General features: G+C 40.8%; 1 long non-coding RNA gene across 1 annotated transcript in view; it reads left to right on the top strand.

Annotated features, from left to right (window-relative positions):
- Positions 1-12,256, top strand: part of LOC113990098 — a 240,914-nt gene extending 228,658 nt beyond the window's left edge. Inside the window, exons 21-25 of the long non-coding RNA XR_005563376.1 lie at positions 1,750-1,829; positions 3,240-3,333; positions 3,952-4,017; positions 9,140-9,328; positions 9,952-12,256. This is a non-coding gene — a long non-coding RNA (uncharacterized LOC113990098). The remainder of the gene's footprint in view (positions 1-1,749; positions 1,830-3,239; positions 3,334-3,951; positions 4,018-9,139; positions 9,329-9,951) is intronic.
- The last annotated feature ends 276 nt before the right edge of the window (positions 12,257-12,532 follow it).

Genomic DNA, 12,532 nt, shown 5'->3' with positions numbered 1-12,532 from the left:
GGCTGCCTCCTGTAGTTTCTATGTATTTACCCTGTATATGAGCTTTAAGGGAATCTGATGCCTTTAGACAGTAGAAATGCAGATAATTCTCCAGTTTGTAAAACCCCCTTTAAATTTGATTCTGCATCAAAAGATAATGCCAGTAATTGCAATTTTTGTTTTCGAGATACAGGCTTCCAGAGGGGCCTGTGACTCAGAGGATTTTATAGGCATTGAAATTTGATGGATTAATTGTTAATAAAAGTTAGATTGGGTAAGTGAATACAAACATCATACTGAGTTTAGTATTTACATTGGCTCCGAAACCTTTTTAAAGGGCAGTTTTGGACTGAGATGCCTCAGAGAATTTTTGAGTTTTGCTCCTAGAAAGTTATTTAACTGGAAAACAATTCCCACTGACAACACCAGAGTTTTCATTTTTTTTGGGGGGTGGGGGGTTTAGTTTGTTGGGGGTTTTTGCATCATATTATCACTATCTCCTATCAGGATCTCATTGTACAATAGTGACCTCTGATGTAAAGGAATCAGGAGTGCCACTTGCAAGCCCTATCACAGAGCCTTACTGAGCAATTATGAACCTATTCAGCAACAACCAAACAGCTTAGAAGGGAAGGGACATGTGTGCATGTGTGCACACCCACACGTACACACACAGACAGCTGAGAAACTGGTGATAAAATAAAATTGAAGACCACAACACTGAAGGATCTGGAGCTGTTAATTTTTATAGCCAATACAGATACTAGTATTTTATGAGGTTTGGAACTATCAGTGTAAAAAAAGCAATATCTAGCCTTACCCTTTTTGTTTTAATACAAAGATAAAACTATCAGTGGAATAGAGCAGCATTATGGTTAATAGACCTCCTCTTTATGGACAGACCTATCTTCCTGTTTCCTTTTGTCAATATTTATAAAAGCAGAAGGACATTTGTGCCTGATCCTATCCAAAATCCATGTGTTGGTTTCTTTAAAGGAGCATCTCTTCTGCTCACTTATATCTCGTTTCAGCTAAATAGCAGAGTTGGACTGTTTGTCAGTTTTATTTTTGTAAATCCTTGCCAGTTTTATGTGTTGTAGTTGGTGAAATGACTCCCTTTGCATCAATGCAAACTCTGGAGTGACGCCGGGAAATTGGTTAAGAGACTTTTGCCTGCAGAATTTACATGACAGTGAACATCTGGACTCTCCAAAAATGCTGTCTCCTTGCTCTAGGGACACACAAGAGTTGTCTCATTTGAGTGTTCTCCATCATTATTTCAGAGGGTTACAGCTACCCCAGAGGGATCACTGGGCATCTTTGCAAAGGGCACAAGATAGTTCTTGAGGTCAGTGGAATGAGTTGCAACAGGATGGAAGAGAAACTGGGGAGAACCCTGGTCCCAGGTGGTGTGAGATATGTATGTCTATGACCCTTTAGAATAAATAATAAATTTTGTATCTTATGAGTAATAACAGAAACATTTATTTCTGTATCTTACTCGATACATGATGCCAAAGACATAATACTTTGTAGAAGTGTGATATTGTCTTCCTGATTCTCTCAGTAAGATGAGGTTTTATTTTATGTGTAGAACAACCTATTTATTTATGTGTAGAGCAGTCTCAGAGGCAGGATGCTGAACTGGTACTTGAGTGGTCCACCTTCCGCTATCATAAAACTTCAGACTTCCTCTGTGACTTTATTTACCCCTTATGACTGTTTGACAGCCTTTATAAATATGAAAAACTTTTTTTTTTTGTTCCACAGGAAAGTTATATGTCAAGACACAACAATTTGCGAAGTTTTCAAGTATTCAAGTGACGAAGGTCATGCAAACTGTCCTATGGGTAAGTTCAGAGTCCTGGAAAATGCTGCTAATTCTGAGTTGGTTGCAATACACTAAAACTTGCCACGGTCACAAGGACACAACACAATCTAAGCTCTGATCTGTCCTTGTATGAGCTTGCCCTTTATGTTTTCTTACAGGATTTCATCAAAACTGCTAAAAGCCTAAGAAAAAAAAATATTTTGAAACAATAACTGTTAAAACTTTCAGTAGAATAATCCCTGTTTTCCAGCTTCTGGAAAAGGAAAGTCAGAGTTTTCCAGAATCTTTGCAATCCCAATGCAAACGTTTTGGGAAAACACATATGTTTAGGAAGTACTTTGATGACATGTAAGGTTGAGTGACTTCTTCAATATATTGAAAGAAAGATGTGAATGCTTTGTAATCTGAGTCCTGGCCAGGCATCAAGCTTCCCATAAGGCATTCTGTCCTAGCAGCAGCCAAGAGACCTGATACTAATAATGCTCCAAGAATTCAAGGTGTTTGTTAATATTCAGCTATAATGAATGCAGCATGTGTTTTTGAATAAACTACATGCTTGAATGAGGACCTCTCATTCAAGAAGGTGAGGTGCATAGTAGAGTGATTAGACTTGGCAAAAAGCAGTTGTTTTGTTGGAATGACACCGGCCAGATAATTGTCAATGCTCAGGGCGCCGCTCCTCCAGCGTCACTCGCGGGAGGAAGAAGCTGAGCTGCTTGGATGTCCCCAGCCACGCTACACTGGTAAATCCCAAGGGAGTTCTATGACTGGGAAGTCCCTGCAGGTTGGCACAAATCTGCTTTGTGTTACAGCACGGTTGTTTCAGGCTCGGTGCATGTTCAGCTGAACGCTGAGCCTTTTTTCACTCCGTTTGATTCGTTAAAATTTTACTCACTTCCAGTAAGCTGAAAGTGCCTCGGCCTTTTAGAGACCGATTGTTTGAGCTTCAGAGGAGAATGAGCTTCAGTAGCACCAGGTCAACCCAGTAACCCACACAAGCAATGCAAAACTTTGAATTTATCATGGAAGAACGGGGGGAGAGGAATAGAACCTAAGCATTTGTTCTTGTGAGACCTAAAATTCCACCAACCTCAAACCTTCAGTCTTCAAAGCAAGCATGATCTGTTCCCCAGTAACCATTTAGATCCAGCTGCGTATTTCCAATGGTGAACACACAAGGGAGGTGCTTCCATCCTGATATCTGCAGGTTTTGGGCCAAAATGTCTTCAGCTGCTTAATGGGATATTTGGGTGGAGGCCCTCATTTCCATACTGTTGAAGAGAAGAGATGATCTTCATACAAGGAAGTGAGATGTTCTAATACTCTTATCTTACTTTGCATAACTCCAGATGTTAATCATCAAAAAAAAAAGATCCAACCCTTTTTAATATTAGGAAATGAAATGATAAGGCTTGACTTAATTTTTCAGTTTTGACTTGATAAACCTTAACTTTGAGATGCTGCAGGAGGTGGATTCACTGGACTTCTCTGTAACCTTCAAATGTAATTGCATCAGCCTAAGTGTATGTATTCATCTTTTCTCTTTATAAAGTATCTTTGCATTAAATTTAGAGTAGAAGTGCTTAAAGAATTAATTGGGAGAAGGTATTTGGTGCTCTTGTTAGGAGGAAGAAGGTAATGTTTTTAAGAAACAGCAATCTGGAAGAATAATCAAAATATATTCATAGCATTTAGCAGTAGTTTAATGAGTTTTCAGCTTTTCCACTTTCAGTCAACTAACTTCATCAAAACTCCTAAAAAGTGATTTGAAGCGATTATTTGTTTCTGAAATTAGTGTGGAGGGAATTTTCAAAGTGAAATAGTTTTTTTTTAAAGTATGACTGCATGTAAAGTTGCTTATGGTTCTGCTTTCCACACCCTATAAATAATAGTAATAATAATTGAAAATAACAAAATCTTCCCACTCAGACCAATTTACTGCCATTTTCTTTTCACTGTACTATTCAGTTTGTTTAATCTTTGCGCTGTCTCTGAATTGCCTCTGGATTTCAGACACATGTATGCAGATAATTAGCACGGATGCAGATATTACACAAGGGGGTCAGGGTTATCAGATACAGGCATGTCTAATCCGTCGGTGATTTACAGTTTCTTTTTAAATTTCCACTTTCTAATAACAGTAGGAATTTTTCAGAGGACATACTCCTGGTCTCCCATCTCCAACTGGAGCAAGAAGATCTCACGAGGTAGGAGCTAAATTCAGAACAAGCACTTGAGGGAAGGCTCCGATCTGCGTGCCACACCTCTGCCCTCTCTTGTATACAACGAAAAACCCGTCAGTGTTATTGTAAATCACGATGTCCCAGCCCAGAAAAAAACATATTTTGCACCTCATCTGGTCTAAATATTGAGTTTACGAGTGAATGTTGCTTTGCATTATGTGTTATAGATGCTTTATGTTTATTTAAGAACTCAGTTTGCAGGAATGTTTTCCAGACGTGCGGTTTACCGCAATAGACAGTTGTTGATATTCTGATCCCAAGAGCATTAGAATATGTTTAGAAATTGCGACACTTTTAAAACCAGATGTTCTACATAAGCTACACAAAAAAATGGGGGTGGGGGAACAAATAGAACTGTCATTTGGCATGAAAACAGCTTGTGTTAAAGCAAAGGCAAACACATACCAAGTGAAATAAACGTGGTGAACTGCCCTCAACCCTTTCCTCCTTTTGTAAGTAACTATTTTAACAAAAGATGGAAAATCCCATCTCCCAGATGGTGTGGGAAGGGAGAAGGGAGGCTTTCAGGTTCAGGTTTGCATCTGAAGGAAGCTGCTGGATCTTGTTCCTGGGATGGATCAAACCAGAATGACAGAACTAGGCAATTCAAGCAAGAAAAGAATGTAAATCTGGATTCAAAGCCCAGCCCAGAAATTAATTTTCTGTGTGTTTCTAAAGGTAAATGATCCCCACTTAGGAAACAAAGTTATACCCTGAGTGGTGAATGGCCACAGAAAGGTTCTTACCAACAGCCAGAGGCTGGTGGCACATCCTACCCTGTCCTCCAGGATGATTTGGTGGAGACTTTTCTGTAAACAGGTGGGGGATCATCCTGCACCAGGCACTGTCTCAGGGACTGAAGTGTCTCAAAATAGCCTTGCTCTGGGTCTCTGGTGGGAAAGCATGGTTGGGCAGCAGAACAATCTGGACTCACAGCTGTCATCAGCTGATGATAAACTGTCTCTTTCCATTCAATCTGTTGCTGATTTTTTCTTCTGACTTTGAATTCTTTCCCTTGTTTATTATAAAGCAGAAGGCAAAAGAGTTTCACGTACACCAACCTTAAAGAAGTCGACTTGAGTCATATTACTCTGAGTTATTTTCCCCTCCTATCAAAAGTTAACGTGCATTAGAGTAATCAGTGATAACACTACAGGTTGGGACCCATAATAAAAGTAAGGCCAACTGGCAGCCAAAAGAAAAGATAACCAAGGCACCTCTCCTTTTCTTTACAGCAGCATCCCACAGTGATGGAAACATGTTACCAGCAAGTCTGGAGGAATTTGCTCAAAATATGTTATTTTAAGTAACTAAAGCAGTGCATGTGTTTGCCCAAAGGTTGAAAATGTTGTATTTGTAGTATAAAAGTAATGTGATGTCTGACAAACAACCTTGTCTAAAAGCAGTTAAAGGAATGCTGTGAAGAAAAGTGCTGGGCAAACATGGATTTGCCAGAAGCTTTCCTCAGCATTGAGGATCAGAGCTGCTTGGACCCTGCTGTATCTCTTCCAAGCTGTAGCAAAGCTACTCTGCACATGGATGCTGCATTTCAGCACTTTGCTCAGCCGCATAGGAATAAGCTCATTTATGAATCTGTGGTTCATGGGAAGGAAATTTACTTACATTAGTAAAAGGACTGAAGTGCCCTACCAGCTCAGTCACCCTGCCTTCATGGAACAGGAGGCTCCTACTGCCTTCAGTGGATATTGGACCAGTTTGTTAGTCCAGCTTCAAAGAATTAATGCAGTAGTAGGATCTGCCCACTGACTCATTCTGCTCCTCATGAGTACCTGAAAAGCCAGCTCTGAAACTCTTACTAGCTCTGCCTCACCAAAGACAATTTATGGCGGAAGTTCATGTACATATTTATTTTGTTGCTAAAGAGTTTGCTGGCATACTTCAAAGTGTGGGCTATTACCTGTTCAGGTTTATTGCCTGCTCGAGTGAATTATTGCCTACCTGAACAGGCCTGCTGAGCAATAGTTCAAATTAAAACGTGTCATTTATCATGTTCACACCAATCCAAAATGACCGCAAAACCCAAGGTGTAATTATTGCCAGGCTATGACTGCAGAGCTATCGTAGCAGGCTCTCAACTAGTGGGAAATACTGGTTCCCCTCTTTGAAGGAAATCTACTTCCTTCTTCATAATGAACAAATATGACCCTACCATTAACATAATATTGTTTCAAATGCTGATATGCACCACGGAAACCAACTTACAAATATGGGGGAAGAATGTGACATGGATTCCGCCCAAGATTAGTTTTTCTCCAAACCGCAATTTTAGACCCAAGGTTTTTCACTAAAATTTATTCTAAACAGGTCTTGTTCCTCTCAACAATATCCAGAAAGGAGGTTGTCACACAGGCTGGAATGATGGTGCTATTTTTATTTTTGCTGTTATTATTTTTGTACTACTATTGTTGTTTACACCAATTCAGAAAAGTAAACAACAGCAGGGTCTCAGTACCAGCGTGGGCTGTGAATGCTTCAGTGTGCCTACAGCTGTAGTAAACCAAGCCTGTACATCCATGTTCTGCTCCATCCTCTTCTGTCCCTGTTGCCTGCTGTGTCATCTTTTCATTTTCTTTGATAGATCCCAGGGTTTGTGTTCCATTTTAACCTAAAACTTGTAGAGCTACAGCTGCCTATGGTATGTATATGACAGCAGTGAAGAGCAGCAATATATATAGTGTGCTGTTCCCTCCCATCCCTCCTCAACCCTTCCTGGCTCATCTAGGGCTTTTGAGCTTTTTCTGGATAATGTAAAGCTCCTGAAGTAAAAGAAAAATAAACCTTTTTGTCTATGTCTGTACTGAAGCACTGCAAATGTATATTGTAAAGCTTTCTCTTTTTTTACCTCTTTTATTGTTGTAGGACATGAAAGGTCAGGGAATAATCAGGCAAGAACAAAATAGAAAGCAAACATCAGAAGTATTTGCTTTAATGAAAGCATGTTGTGATAGGGTATTTTTGTTTGTGCAAGCTTGTAGGTGTAAGTACAGGGAAAAGAGGGGGAATAAATCCCAAAATGCAGCTTTAGGCTGATCAGAAAACTCCTCTGGGATGCAATTTCATGTACCCTGGGATCGAAGATGGACCAGCACTGCAACATGTAGTCAGGCTGGCCATAATTCGTATGCAGACCTGGTTCTGAGCATCCTGATTCCTACCTCACTTCTCTGTGAACCATTCCAGGTCCCTGCAACTAAACACTTCCCAAATTATGGAGTTTGCATTCTGATCTGAATTTTGCAACTCAAGCCTACCTGTGGTTATACAGTCAGACAGAAAAGCCAACAAGCCAAGAGCAACGCCTAGTCACTGACTTTGATCTAGAAATAGTTATTATCCAGCTATCTCCATTACAAAACATCCACTTTGCTAAACCTGGGTTATCTTCTGATTTGGCTTCATTTGATAGGCAAGAGCAGGTCTAGCATGGGAGAGCTTCACATCCCAAAACGATGCATCTTTCAGAAAACTGATAAGTGATAAACCTTGCAAAACCCGTGAGTAGGAAATGACGTTTCTGTCCACCTCCCAACTCTGTCTCTGCACCACTGTCAGCCTTTGCAGATGAGATGGAAAAGTGAGGGAATTAATGCTTTGCCCTACAAAACTGACACTCGTCAGTGGGCAACAAGAGGAAATGCACTACTAATGACAACTCCACCAGTGAGGTTATACAGAGGAGTTCAGTTCTCAAGCTGTAAGCTTATGCATATTTTTCATGAGGGTAAATGACTGATTTTCAAACTATTTCTTTGAATTTCTGTTTCTTGGAAGCATGGTAGGAAGTTACTTAGAAAGGAAGTCACTCTGAATTCTCTTCTTTTCACTCCAGATTAGAAGAAGCTCTGCTTTCTCTGAAGAGTGAATTTGGGTCACAATGTAGTAGCATTCAGTCCTCACATGCTGAATTACTTGCTGAACATGTGGTAGTATTTTGCGACATGGTCTGTGGACTGGGAAGTAGGCTGAGCTCACCCAACCCATTTCATTTATGGCTTTACACAAGTAAATAAGTATGTTTTCAGCCACTCAACACAAGAATGGCTTGCAAATTGCAACCGCCATTGCCTGGCAGGTCAAAGGTTAAGCTTTTCAACAGGTCAGACTACAGTGCTAATTCACCTCAGTAGTGAGTCCCAGGCAGCCTGTAATGCATATTTGTGGCGGTTGTGTTTGTATAGCATGCACATAAAATGAAAACCGTATGACAGAGGTTAGTCCTCTTAAATGGTTGTCACATTGGCTTGGGTTACTTTCGTACAGTTATCCATATGCTAGCCAAGATTCTGGTGGTATTTTCGTATAAATTTTATTGACGTGGTGAAGTAAATTGGGTAATTTCATAGCTATTATAATCAGCCAGTGGCCCAAGAAATGCACTGCTTTGTTTGTCGTGAAAATGCTGCTAACTGGTCTGGCCAGGTTCAGCTTCTAGTGGCGGCCCTCTTCCAAATGTGGAAAACCCCTTTTTCTGACACAGAGGGTTCAGACAATCCTTGTGTGCTCGGTCCACGCTGAGTGCCACTGCTGTGGGCTGAGGGCTCAGCCCCTGTCGCCAGATGTATTTCCTGAATGTTACACAAACAAGGAGCCTTGTGAGAGCTTCTTGAGTTCAGTTCACAGCTGCCAAAGCTTGGACTAAGGCCTGGATTAAATGAAATGTCTAAATTAGGAGCCTAAATTAGGCATAGAAACTCCCTTATATATTCAACTGGGAGAGATAGGTACTCGCAGGGATACCCTGGGGAAATGTAGTTGTCCTCTCTGGGTTTCTGTCCAGCCATTGGCTCTACAAGGAGCACAAGGTAACAAATATCCTAATGCAGGCATCTTAGTTGGGCACATGTAGTGCTGTGGATCTGCACCTGGATAGCTGCACAGCATGGCAAAAAATCACCTCAAATTGCTTCTTCAAAGGGATTATATTCTTATATGACCTCGTGTACTACGTGGTGGACATTACATGCAGACATAATCCCATGGATAGTGTTGCCAATGTGAGTTCAGAGAGCCAAAGGTCTGTGGTCTGAATGACAAAAAGAAATCATTTACTGTCTTTTGTTGGCAGAGAAGTATTAAAATTTCCTCCTACACAAAGCAGGAAGAGGAGACACAGCCCTGGACTTCCTCTCCCAGATCCTTCCTGACCAAGATGCCCTGCTCCAAGGGAGGAGCCGTGACCTTCAAAGGCCGTGTCTTGGCACATCAGGACATACTCATGTGCATAGCACACGTTCGTTGTTCTGCTGCAAAACAGGTAAATTAAAAAACTTACCATAATAGGCCAATTTTAGATGATTTCTGCTGAAAGGTGAGGTAGCAAATAGAAAAGAAATGCGTGAGTGCGCATAGAGGAGACAACCGAGGTGTTTTGGGAAGCTCCCAATTCCGTCTCCCAGAGTTCCTCTACATCCCTGAGAAAATAAAATGAGTGCTCCCCATCTTTGGTGAAATGGTTGATGGAGCTGGCAATAGCACTCCAGTTTAACACTGACTATAAATGATGCTTACATTTCAACAGCATTTTTTAATAATATTTTTCATAAGTATAAGCTAAAGGAGTTACTTTCCACCAGGGTCATGGAGAGTTCACTAAATGCTGATAGACTGTATTCTGTATTAATGGTGCTAAGCTAACTGCCTCACAGAACTACCAAAACCCTTTATTTAAAGAAATAGCACTGTATTTCATAAGAAAATATTTTTAAAGCTTTCCCTACTGATATTTTTTCTAAAGAGAGGGAGGTCTAATTATTTATGCTGAATCTGAAAGGCCCAGCATTGGATGTGTTCAGTAAGATACACCTTTATTTGAATATACATTTAGAGCAGCGTGCAACACAGATGATTAAAATGTTTTGTTTTCTTTTTATTTAACAGAATATCAGCCATTAGCTTCTGCAGCTAATTATTGGATTTCATAACTGACTCTTCAGAAACAGCTACAAGGATTCGGTTGAGCCTTTATACTGAGCTCTGGGTAAGGGTTTCCATGCAGCAAGAGGAGAATCACTGTATGGGTCACAGTTTCTTCAGAAAAGCGAGGAATCCTCAGCTCATCTATGTCAGTTCACCTATAGCAGCAAGTCAGGTGACAGAGCTGGGACTTATCCCTTGACATGGGACATGTGTTTATCAGGCCAGGAGCTGGGAACTCATGTCTGGCTGTACATAAGATTTGTAGTCCCTTGCATGGGTAAAGCAAATCAAAAACCATCCTGGCTGGTACTTGCGGAAATTCCATAGTGGTGGTGGCTTGAAAAGTGGGGTACTAGTTAGAAACCAATTCTTGTTACAGTCACAAATGTGAAGAGACCTTAAAGCAAAATTACTGGGAAAGTGGTGTAGGTTAGACAATGAAAGAATCACTAGGAATAGCTTCTCCCTATCAAGGCAGTGCAATCCACTGAAAGCCACGTTTGCACTGATAATTAATTCCTTGACTACTATAGCAGAGTGAATCTATAAAAAAAATCTGCTCACACTTTTTTTCCCCCACCACACTCCCCTACCACATCACATTTCAAATCTATAGAGTTGTAGCAGAGCTGTTTCAAAGCAGAAACCCAAAGACAATACCAAAGAGCTGCTGCTTCCTACAAGTCTTCTGCCTACTCACGATGGACCAATTTATGAAGCTGACAAAATTCACCATTAAAACGTGAAGACCATGAAAGTGTAATGTGTAATACCCAGCTAAACAAAATGACTCTTTTATCTCTGACTATTTGGTTTAACAACTGTAGCAAGGGTGTACACAAATTTTCAGAAATACACTTACTGCTTATGCCTCTCCACTAAGGGCTGGTACTGTGGCCATACCCTGGCAGAACTGAGGTGGCATCCAGAACCCCTGTAGTATCTTGAGAGCTGAATGTTCAGCCTCTCAGGTGATAAACTGTCCATTAATGTAGTGATAGAAATGGAGTGTCATATTTAATGAGAAAACAATTCCTAGGACACTTACCTGCTACCTTTCCAGTGTGCGAAAACTGGTTCCTTTGTATTGTTTTATTGTCTGTGCTCTTGCCAAGTGTGTAAGATGGCACCAAGTGACCCCAAACAAACTTGAACTGAAGTACACAGAGAGAGGATTAATCAGTCAGGCACTTAAGCATAAGCTTCATGTTAAGCATGCAACATAATGTTGTTAAAGTGAACTTAGTGGTATTATTTGTATGTTTAAAGTTAACCACTGAACTTATCTGTTGTGCTACATCAGTGCCTGATAGCTTGTGCACTTACTTGCAAATTTAAGATACTTAATGTGTTTATTCTGGACTCTTCCTGTTGTTGTGCATCTGAAATTGTTGCCCTCAACCAAGCAGGGTAGCACTGTACAGCAGCAGTGCAGGCCAGCTCTTCCTCAGCCAGGGATGTGGACAGGGAATGCACAAAGCAGCTCTCCACCAGCTCTCCAGCAGCAGATCAGGTTCTCCAGAGCCCTTAAGCAAAAGTACCTAGTTCTGGCATTAGCCTCAAGGGCAGCAGGGTTAGGCCACTCCTGAAGGCTTTTGGAAGTTTTTGCTCATCGGGTTGGGAATAGTGAGAGGAACACTGTGGTTTCCCTGCTGCTGTCGGAGACAGAAGAGCTGAGCTCTGGTCTTTCTTCACTCATGGATGTTCTCCATTTGTTCAAGTCCTCTCACCTCATCTCTAGTTTGGGGAGGACATATTTTGCTGTCACAACTCCTCTCCTCTGTGCATACAAAGGTGATGGACCCCAAGACCTAGAAACATGAAACCTCCATGTAAGAGTGGCATGTGAGCTGGACCACCCCACCTGGCTCCTTCCATACTTCATTTGTACGGAAGGATGGTCTGGGGAGATTTAGGCAATAAACCAATATTCCCACCCACTAATAACCAAAAAGTAAATGTTCCTGAATGATGTACTCAGCACCTTCTATTCTCACTGAAGTAAATAGTTCCTTTGGGACTACTTTCATGTGTCTTTAGGGAATGTAACCAAATTATACCACATGAGAGCTGGTAATTTTAATGTTATGCTGTAAGGGGAAAACTATAAACATAACAGGAAAGACTGGATGTTTTCCATTCATAATTTTAGAAAGGTTTCTTCTCATCTGTACATATTAGCTTTTCAACATCTCTGGCAAGATTTAAATGAATTATTTAACTGGAATTGAAAAGCAGGTCTTACTTTTAAATTAACGTGATAAAAGCTATTGTATTTCTTTAATTTTTAAAATATTACTATAGAAGATAAAGATCAAAACCAGACCCAAGAGGCGATAAGGCCAAGAAAATACCCAGCCTCTAACCTCCTGGCAGGAGCTGGAATAATTTGGAGAAATGACTGGCTATGATCCGAAGCACGGTCAGTAGAGTTTGGAGAACCCAGAGGTTTTAATCAGAAGCATTTCCATGTTGTGCCAGTCTTTTGTGACTGGGAGTACAGGGTGTGTGGAGCTGGGAGTGGTGCAAGGCCGTGTCAAGG

Source organism: Pipra filicauda, unplaced genomic scaffold, assembly GCF_003945595.2.
Source record: "Pipra filicauda isolate LSUMZ 115617 unplaced genomic scaffold, ASM394559v2 scaffold203_size1373443_pilon, whole genome shotgun sequence".
NCBI lineage: Eukaryota > Metazoa > Chordata > Aves > Passeriformes > Pipridae > Pipra > Pipra filicauda.
The sequence above is the reverse complement of the archived record's forward strand: the minus strand, read 5'-3'. Positions and strand labels throughout refer to the sequence as shown.